The following is a 10,674-nucleotide window of genomic DNA, read 5'->3' as shown; positions in this document are numbered from 1 at the left end:
GTTTTTCTTGTGCCCTGTTTTTAGTATTCAGGTGTGTGTGTGTGTGTGTGTGTGTGTGTGTGTGTGTGTGTGTGTGTGTGTGTGGGGGAGGAAGGCCCACTGTGTTGCTCATTAGTCTTCATCTGTGTGCGTTGCTGTATGTTTTATGTTTGTATCTTGGGCCATTGGGTTGGTGCAATATCCTGGGACGGGGAATAACAATTTTGTTGTGTGGTCACTGGTTTGCTGAGTGTAAATTTATTTTGTTTTCTGTGCATATGATTTGTGATGTGCCTTATTTATTCTGTATTTGCTGATTTGAGTTTTGCTGATTTTTGTTATACACATTTTGATTTTGCACTTTGTTGTCCCTGTCCCTGAATTTGTTGACCAGAGGCCTAATGTTTGTTATTTTAAGTGTGTCTAACTGGAGAAAAATAAAATAAACTGTTTCTATTTTCATAATACTCCAGTCCCTCTCTCTCCTTTTATTTCCCTTTATTGGGATAGCCTGCTTATGAATATATATATATATATATATATATATATATATATATATATATATATATATATATATATATATATATATATATATATATATATATATATATATACAATTTAGATTGGTTTGACATGGCCCCCTAGGGGTTACACTATGCACATATGAGTACCACTTAGGTCTCAATATGGAACCCAGCCTTACGGTTCTAATGGATTAATCTTGAAGGCCTGGTGCCGGACATTCCTCCACGTCTGGCTGACAAGGGTGCTTTTTTCTCTCAACACCTGGCGAACTGAATCACATATCAGCTAATGGTCCGTATAAGCCAACGAGATGGGCTGGGTATCACTGACCAGGCACCCAGAAGCCGTGCAAGGGGGACCAACCGAACCACAGCCATACCCACAGCGGGGCAGTGAAGTGGAACACAGGGACCCAACTCGAGCGGCTTGTGAGTTGGCCGGAGAGGAGTGTGAGTGTGGGGTGCAAGGCTCACCTGTTTCCACAGGTTGGCAGATGGTGCGTGAATAGGGCCTTTATTGAAGCCAGGTTTGGTGGGGGCCTGGGCAGGCTGGTCATCCTGGCTCCACGACGCTACTTAGCTGGAGGATGCTGTGGATGAGGCACGGGAAGCAGGGCCCGCCCTCGGCGACGAGCAGGCTGGGGCACTGCAGCAAGCGGGCGGGTGGAGGCAGCGGCTGCCTGCCAGGGCAGAATGTGTCAGATCACCTCAGTGGGAACATGACTCATCCACAAAGGCCACCTCAACATGCCTGATGCCCAGATACGTGAGGCAGCGATCGTGACCATCACCCAGTGCAAGGTGACGACTGCACCCAGAAACGCACGGGTGAAACAGCATTCTTATAAGGATGATCCATCGTCTTTATAAAGATGCACCCCTGGAGCTCTTTTAAAGAAATTTGCTCTTTTAGTGCTGAGGCAAACAGGGGAGATGGCCGCTTGCAACACGACAGGGGTTAATGCAGCCTGAAGTGAGCAACCCACTCGACTCTGGAATGACCACTGCTGAAGCGCCGTCTCGCCAACACAGGAAGCTCCCGAGACTGTGCTGAACTTGTAGTTCGCAACTGGTATACAGTTGAGCAGAATGATACTGTCGCTCGGCTCCAAAGCAAAAAGCTGGTATGCATTGCACCTGCTGCCTTATTATACTCACAGGGCTTTAGACTAGACTCCTGTAGTTTGGCTTTCTTGATCTTTGGCCTTGGGTAAACCAGCTGTCCACCCTCTCTCCAGGATCAAAATCTTCCAGACTCGGCCCCTCTACAATGATTCTTATCTGATCTTCCACTGTGTCTGAATGAAAGGATGCTCTAGTGTCTGACCTGAACAGCTTAACAGTGCCTAAACAGCTCATACTACTGTTTCAGCTATTAAAATTGTTCAGTTTTGTATGTAATAGCAAAGTGATTATATTTCGTTATAAGTTCATTTAGAAAAATGTTTGGAGCATTTTTTGTTTGTTTATTGTAATTACCTTTTTTTTCATCACTAATCGATGGATGTCTAAAATATAAAAGTAAAGAAAAGTCTAAAATACGCTGGAGGCCCGGCCCACGTCTGAACATGAAGCCTGGCTCGAGGGGCGTAAAGAAGGTCGGGGGCCGTTGTGCTCTGGCTGAAATGCAGGGCTCTAGTGTCTGTTGTTGAACCACAGGGAGACTTTCAGCATCACAGAGACTCCCCGGAATTAATGCATGTACTTTTATCAAGTTAAGGATAAAATGTATTTACTTATTTTATATCTTCCAAAAAAAAAAATGTCCCCATTCATTTCGATTGTAAGTGACTCAACATAAGAATTAACATTGTGTTAATATTATGCCAGAAATTTTGTAGTTGATGGTAACTGTAAGTGTTTTTGCAATATTGACAGAATCAACTCTTTTTTTTTTAAATTCAATAATGTTAATGTTATAGTCAGGTATATTCTGTTAACCCCACCGTAAGAAAACAAAAACAGGAAAGGTACTGGTAATTTTCTGCCATGACTTTATATGTTAAAGGGATATATCATCCAAAAATTTATATACTCACCCTCAAACACAGTTAATGTTCCCATTGACTTTCATAAAAAATTTTTTTGTTGTTTTCTCCCATACTATGGATTTCACTTTTCTTAGAGTGCACAATAAAGAAGAAATTTCTGTTTCATGTTTACTTAAACTTATTAAATTACAATCTTTACCACAAATAGACCATAACTGTCCTTTTCTGCCACATTGCTATTAGTTCATTTAAACATGATCATTAATCAAAAGCTTTTGGTTGCTGGCCAGACTCACTGGCATAATTACAGAATGAGCGACTAATAAAAACTTTGCTGTATTAACATTTACAGTCGCTCTATTTACACTGCATCAATAAGACACACTGGGCCGCCTCATGTGCGGCTGACCGTCCTTGTGTGTCTGTGTGTGTTCTATGCTAATATTGACTCTGTCAGTTTGCTGTGAGCTCTGCTAATGGACTCTTCACATTGCAATGTAAGCCACGTGGATGGAGAGGAAATGCTTGGATGGCAGTCCTCCACATGGCCTTCATTTCTTCATGAATACGGCGCCCTCTCTATTTAGGTGATCCTAGTTATTCCTTTGCTCTGCAATGCCAAAATGACACTTGTCATGACTTGTCAAATCTGATGCATGGATCAAGCAGATTTCATATCACAATTTTTATAATTTCAACCATCCATTGATTTCATATCACCGCCCAATCATCCATCCAGTCATCCAATTATTCTTTCAACCATTCATCCTCCAAAATAAGATAAGATACAGGTTTGAAATGACATGAGGGTGATGAAATTATGTTGGAATTTTATTTTTGGGTGAACTATCCCTCAGACTCTGAGACTAGATTAAAAACTGAACTGAATCTGCAACATCCGAACCTTTTTTCCACTGTGCGTTTGAGCGTGTTTGTTACTGGAGAGGTCATGGCAGAGTTAAAGACAGTCTAGACAGGAGGACATCATCCCATCTCAGGGGCATTGTGTCACAGACTGACACTGTCAGCTAATGCCACACTGAACTAGACGTGCCCTGTGTAATCCTGCAGGAAGAAACATGGTCCGTTCGGCACTGCAGGATTTCAGGAGTGAGTTAAGATCATATCATAGCCATGGAGAATTTCCAGAGGCACAACAATGGAACAGGAAAGCCTGCCACAGCTTACTTTTTCTCACATCGACTCGCTCCAGAGAGCAAACTCAAATCCGCCTCTGGATCCATCCAATAACCCATAAACAGCGTTTTATGTTACTCTGAGACTGACACTTTTATGGGTTTTATTGAGAGCCTCTGTTCTACAATAATGCTGTAACTGAATCACAAAACAATAAATACAGACAGAGTGAGACGTTTGGCTGATCCTCTCTCTCGGGGGAATTCACGGAGAATGACATGCAGTTGTTGTTCGTGTCGTTTTAGTGTCTAGTTAGTGTCTCTAAAGATCATATGCCACGTTATGGTGCAAATATGTTTACAGACTTAAGAAAAAAATACAAATAAATCATGCTATAGTAAATCATAATTATGATAATGATAATACAATTATGAGATAATGAGGCGATTATGGGTGAGTTTTGAGGTTAAAAGGCTAAATCATGAAGTAAATTTTGAGTTTTCAAAGAAATCAATATTTTTAAAATCGCAACATTTTTAAATTATGGGTGCGTCAAAATTACACAGTTGAAATCATCTCATAAAAATTATTGACAAAAGTGATAATTGTAAGATTGTACATTTTGATATCATTAATAATGTTACACAATTGAGAGTTTTTGTGTCAATTTCAGCTTATCCTACTTTTCATCTTTATCTCATAATTGCTAATAGTATCTCATAACTTGACTTTTTAATCTTGCAATTATGACTTTTGTGTGATAATTATAATTACCAAAGCATAAATTTTGTCTTGTGTGGCACAAAAAAAGGGCTTTCATAGTGCTGAGCACAGTTCCAGATCTTGCAGGTCGATTCTGAGTGCAAGATCTGACTTTTATTTTTATTTATTTATTAATTTCTTATCAGTTCTAAAAGGGAGATTTTCTACAGTATGTCTGCATACGTGGTTCTGTTGCTTTTCTCCATCATCTGATCATCATTTGCTGAACAACTGTTGTCATGATTAACAGAAAATGTAAACAAGCATTAAAATTCCTTTCAGCTTTCTATGGGCAGCAAAAGAGCTGAATTAACTGTGCAAGCCAAATACTCCAATCTGGATAAAAAGAAGAAAAGAAAAAGAAAAAAGGAGAGGTGTTTGTGTAGAGACAACAACAACCAAATGTAAATACTAAATATGAATTAAAGTATTTTGCAAAAACTTACTTACATAGTCAAAAACAAAGTAGGCTATGTTGCAACAACACGATTTTGTGTTGAAATACTGTGTGCAAAGATGACGCAACTGTTTAGTGAATATGCTCTTTGTTTTTTTACCTCTTCTTGCTCAGATGCATCCAGGGCTTGGGATATTTCCTCATCAATACCTCTTGGAATATTATATGCACTTTTTCCATTACAACATCCGTCATTGTAATAGCCACCGTATTTACTACATTTCCAGGGATTGGCATGTACAATGTATCTGTACAGTTTCTCTCTGCGTCCCACCCTTTATGTAATTTCCAGTGACAAAATAAGCATACAGAATAAAAAAAAAAAGTCAAAACATTTTCCCATAAAAAGGGAGTCCAAACATGGAATGTAGTCCCTTGCACATTTCTCCAGTTTGTAAGGAAACCACAAACCTTTGAGCAAAATGGAATATGAAGTGTTTGTTAGTTAAACGAATTTGAGATGACTGGAATTTGTAATGCTTTCTAACACATACAAATATGCCAAAAAGATGTGGAGGTTTGCTGCCAAACTCTGCTCAGAGATGGTTTGGACAGTGGTGTTTGGCTGTGGCTTAGTGGTTAAGCCACAGATTAAGCATGCTAGGTTATAAGTTAGAACCCCAGAAGGGATCATTGATGAGTTACCACCATTTAACCCAAGTCAAGGCTCTTTACCCAAAGTTGTTCAGGGGAATGCTCCTCATTGTGTAAAAAGTCCTTTTCCTTGCCAAGATTGGAAAAAGTAAACATTTCACATCCTAGACAGCAATGCAGACCGCTGAGACGTCAAGACGAGGCATGGTGGAGGAAGTGGAGAAGGATGCTGCTGAACATCCATTCTCTTTCCATCAGGTTACAAGCGACGCAAAATGACACTGAAACTAAATTTAATTTCCTATTTAAACAAAAAAAGCAACAGTGACACATTGTATTGTCGTGTTATTTTTAAATGTGTGGATGAGTGTTTTGTTCCTGTGTTTACAGTGAGACCGCCGCTAGATGAAAGTTTGCACTCTGAAGTGGAAGTGGATCTCTGATAGCATCAGAGTCTGTGGCTCACATGGCATGAGAGGAGAAAGATGTGTCTCCTGCATTTCTTCAGAGGAACAGAGATGCAGTACAGTACAAATTGATTAATAAATAAACACACACACACATAGAGAGAGAGAGAGTAATGAACAGAGCCCTAGAATAATGAATATCGCATTGTAAATATTATAGCGGCCAATGCAGTTCCCATAACAGCCACATGGAGGAGCAGTACATTCAAAACGTTCACAGCCAAAACTCACTTATACTGAGAGCTTGCCATTCCTCATCCATCTTATATTCCTTAAAATATGGTCATGTCATCCAACTGTCACCTGGAAAAAAAAGTGAATGATAAAAACACAATTAGGCATCCAAATGTTTGCATTATTTGTAAGCAGTTGAAAACACAGCAGTGAAACTGTTTATGAGAAAACAGGGAAAGCTGTAATTTGACCTGGAGCTGTTTTGACTGAGAAACTGTTTGTGTTTTGTTTCTCAGTGAGCTCAGTAGAGAAAAAGAAAAAGACAAGCCTTAATTTGTTTTAAAATCTTCGCTCAAGAGTTTCAGTATGTTGTCTTTGAACAATGATGTTTCTGAAGTATTACTGGGGGAGATTATGACGGATGCCAAAGACACAAATGTGAAACATCTGCAGCATGTGAATCTGGTTACATGTAAATTATGTGTGTGTGTGTTTGTTTGCTGAACGTCATTAGTCTATGACACTATGGGAAACTCACAAGCTTCTTACCAAAGGCGTTATATAACAGCAAACCACAAAGAAAAGACAATCCAAATTTGAGACTGAAAACACTTCAAATCCTGCACACATAAGCATCTAAGATTAATGCAGTTTGTATAATGAAAAAAAATTAAATTAAATAAAAAAAGAAGCTGCATGCAAAATGTAAAACTTTCAGCATTGACTTGACTTTTTGTTTCAATGGAGCAAACAGAAAAATGTTTATCAGAATATTCATGCTGCTATTCTCCATACAATGAAAGCATATAGAGAATGTGCACTATAAAAGTACAGAACCACAAAAATGGTTCTTTGGCTTGCAACAATAGCAGAATAAAATAGAACCCAGTTTTATAAAGTTCCATAGAGAACCGTGCTTTGAAAGTGCCATTTAAGAACTTCATGGTGTTATAAATGACCATTTTCATAAACGTTGTCCATCTAATGGATGTGCTATATACCAGGTCTCTAAAAAGAATTTCGAGAACACTTTGTTCTTAAGTCAGATCTTTTCAGTGAACTGTTTACATCAGTCACAAATGATTCATTCTTAAATCAGAATGATCCAGTTTCCAAATTCAACTAATTGAATCAGTGACCACAACCACTATAGTTAAAGTCTTTCAGTGAACAATGACATGAATTTCACGTCATAAAACTTTGAATAGAGTACATAGCAAGCTTTGTACGGTACTTTTATGGCCCTGTCTCCATTCAACATATGCAATTAGTCAATGATAAATGATCGCAGAATTTTAATTTTTGAGTGAACTATCACTTAAAAAAAATCAGTGGTGTAAAGAATTCCTTGAACTCAAACCACTGTGTAAAAGTTGCATTGCCATCACTGGGAAAGCAACGTTCACTTACAATGAAGCCCTCCATGAGTAACCTCGAGATAAAGAGGAAATGACTGCATCTGTACAAGTGTATCTGTTCACTTGTATTAAGACGTGTTCCTGGAAGGTTATATCGAGTTTGTCTGCTGTCTTCTTCATGCAGCCCAGGTGTGTCTGCCTCTGTCTTTGGACAAGCTCCGAATAGCACCGATGTAGTCCAAATCATTCAATGATCAGTGTGCTTGTGTCCTTATAGGAACACGGTGGAAAAACAGTGGATCGACAAATTAACAGACAATGAGAAAGGGACGGATAGAAAAATTGTGTGCCAGACTGGCCTGTGGTTAGCAACACTCTGAGAGTACTCGCTCTACCTCTGAATCAACAGAAGTCAACTGTGACATGTGCTGGGAGTCTCCGAGCCAGAGAATGTGAGCTGCCTGCCAATGAGAAGTGTGTATTCCTCACTATATATATATATATATATATATATATATATATATATATATATATATATATATATATATATGTATAAATCGCATATAATTATTATCCATGCAGGTTTTTTTGCGACCTTGCACGCTTCTCAAAAACTAAAATAAAAAATTAAAGGAACACTTTTTGAGGAGTATAGCACCAAGTCAGTTAAACTCTTGGGATATTGATCTGGTCAGTTAAGTAGCAGAGGGGACTGATAATCAGTTTCAGCTGCTTTGGTGTTAATGAAATTAACAACAGGTGCACTAGATAGTGTCACTACTGGTGGCACAAGGCAATACCTGGACCCTACAGAGGTTGCACAGGAAGTCCAAAACCTGAAGGTTTGCTGTGTCTCCCAGCACAGTCTATGGAGGAGATTCCAGGAGACAGACAGTTACTCTAGAAGAGCTGGACAGGGCTGTAGAAGCTCTTTAAACCATCAACAAGACCAGTATCTGCTCCTTTGTGCAAGGAGGAACAAGATGAGCACTGCCAGAACCCTGCAAAATGACCTCCAGCCAGCCACTGGTAGGAATGTCTCTGACCAACAATCAGACACAGACTTCATGAGGGTGGCCTGAGGGCCTGATGTCCTCTATTGGGCCCTGTGCTCACTAACCAGCACTGTGGAGCTGGATTGGCATTTTCCATTGAACACCAGAATTTGCAGGTCTGCCACTGGTCCCCAGTGCTTTTTACAGATGAGAGCAGGTTCACCCTGAGCACACGTGACCACTTCTGCAGAACACAAAACAACACATCTGAAAGAATCTTGGGAACCAGAAAATATTGGAGTCCATTGACTTCTCGTGGACAAAAAACATTTCTCAAAATTCTTCTTTTGTGTTTGGAATGACATGAGTGAGTGATGACAGATGTACAATAACTAAGTATTTACATACTGTAAACTACAAAAAGGGCGATTAAAAAGGATGAAATACATATTTATACATTTTATCCTCAAATAAATGCTTTTACGTACTCTATGTGTCAATGTGGAATATCTATGGATATCTATTCAGATTCAAACTGAAGCGCGCGGCTTGAATACACCCACACAGAAGAAAAAGCAGCGAGACTGTTCATGTTTTTTATTTTACTGTTTGCTTCGCGATGAGAGGCATAAGACATAATTCACCCCAAACAGATGCTAATGCATAGTTTACCGTGGAGGTGTGTGCGGAACAACCAATCAAAACTGACTATGTTAGTTGACCAATCAGAACACAGTATGCTACCGAAAGGTGGGGTTTAAGGAAACGGAATCTTTTGAACAGCTTTGCGCGAACCGTTTGGGGATCTCTGAGAATTGAGGTAATTTTAAAATGATATTTTGACAAAATGACAATGTTTTTTAACCTTGGATGGATTTAAACCTAATGTACAGGACTTATAAACAGTGATAGGAAGCTTAGAATTTTCATCTTACTGGCTCTTTAATGATGTGACACATTGATCAAATAAAAAAACTGAACTGGATACAAGTTGGCATTTGCATCACTATGCATGGTTTCTAACATATTTGCATCACTAAAGAAATATTTATACATAATTATTAGTAGATGCACTATATTTTTATAATTAAGAAACTGGTCAATAATTTGTGACCAATATTTTACAGTAGATTGATTTGTAGAGCATATCATCGGTAGCAGCTTTAGATGTATCTTTAATGTATCGTATCAATGGCTAAGTTCTACAGTATTGGAGATGCACATGATTTACTAAAGTATTACTTTATTTGGAAGTATTGAGCTCAAATCAAAGTAAACTTACATTGTATGTGGTATCATGGTCCTATTTTTGTTCGATAAGCTCACATTATTGTTACAGAAATATATCTCTGGATTGCTGAGCTATAGAGACAAGTTGTTGGTAAAGAGGAAACAAACAAGTGAGTCACTAAAGTGTTTTTAGTGTAGGAGAAATGAGAATATTACAGACGTGGTGATTAACTCACCACCTTTTTGCTTTCTTTTCTACAGTAAATGACTACAAGTGTCTTTCCCAACATTTGAAATTCCAAAATGAGTTTAGTGAAAACATCAAGTCAGGTTAGCCAAAACATCTGAGGTTTAGAAGTATAATCATGAGTCAGTGAATCACTGCACTTACATTACACAGGTGCTCCTTTCTTCTCGAAGCAAAAACTAGTTTGAGACTCAACAACAGCTGATGTCAGCACTATATTCACCACATATTTAAAAATGTTCTACCCTTGATCCAATACACGTTTCATTCTGTGTAGTATAATACAAAATATTCGTAACAAATATTTGAGAATATATTTTTAACGAAACTCTCTCGCACACCAAGTTCTGGCTTTACACAGCTAAAAAAACAACGTCTATAATGAGAAGCCAGGCTGTTCTTTTATAGTTGACCTCTATCTGTGAATCATTAAAATAACTTCCAGATTTATTATTCAGCTTCCCTAAGGACAGCTGTAAATGACGCACACCTCAAAAAAGCCCTTACCTACGGTGACGTCTGGTCAAGTAATACTGTAGAACTGCTTTTAATTTGTACAGATTTGACAACTTTTTGAAATACAAAAAAAAAAAAAAAAAAAAAAATTGGGTCAAAATACTAGAAAATACTTCTAAAATGTATTTCAGTCTGGAACAGAACTTTAAGTTTGTTCAAAAGCAGCAAAACTAATATGTTAATATTAAAGCAGAATGCAAGTCAATGGGGATCATCAGCTGTTTGTTTCCCAACATTATTTTA

The 10,674-nt window shown here is 38.3% G+C and overlaps 1 long non-coding RNA gene across 1 annotated transcript in view; it reads right to left on the bottom strand.

Moving 5' to 3' along the window:
- Window positions 1-2,656: 2,656 nt before the first annotated feature.
- LOC127983915 (uncharacterized) overlaps window positions 2,657-10,674 on the bottom strand; it is an 89,940-nt gene continuing 81,922 nt past the window's right edge. The window contains exons 2-3 of the long non-coding RNA XR_008160516.1: window positions 6,143-6,214; window positions 2,657-5,946 (exon numbers count right to left, since the gene is read on the bottom strand). This is a non-coding gene — a long non-coding RNA (uncharacterized LOC127983915). The remainder of the gene's footprint in view (window positions 5,947-6,142; window positions 6,215-10,674) is intronic.

Source organism: Carassius gibelio, chromosome B20 (genome assembly GCF_023724105.1).
Source record: "Carassius gibelio isolate Cgi1373 ecotype wild population from Czech Republic chromosome B20, carGib1.2-hapl.c, whole genome shotgun sequence".
Lineage (NCBI taxonomy): Eukaryota > Metazoa > Chordata > Actinopteri > Cypriniformes > Cyprinidae > Carassius > Carassius gibelio.
Note: the sequence above shows the minus strand (reverse complement) of the source record. Positions and strands in the feature narration are given on the sequence as shown.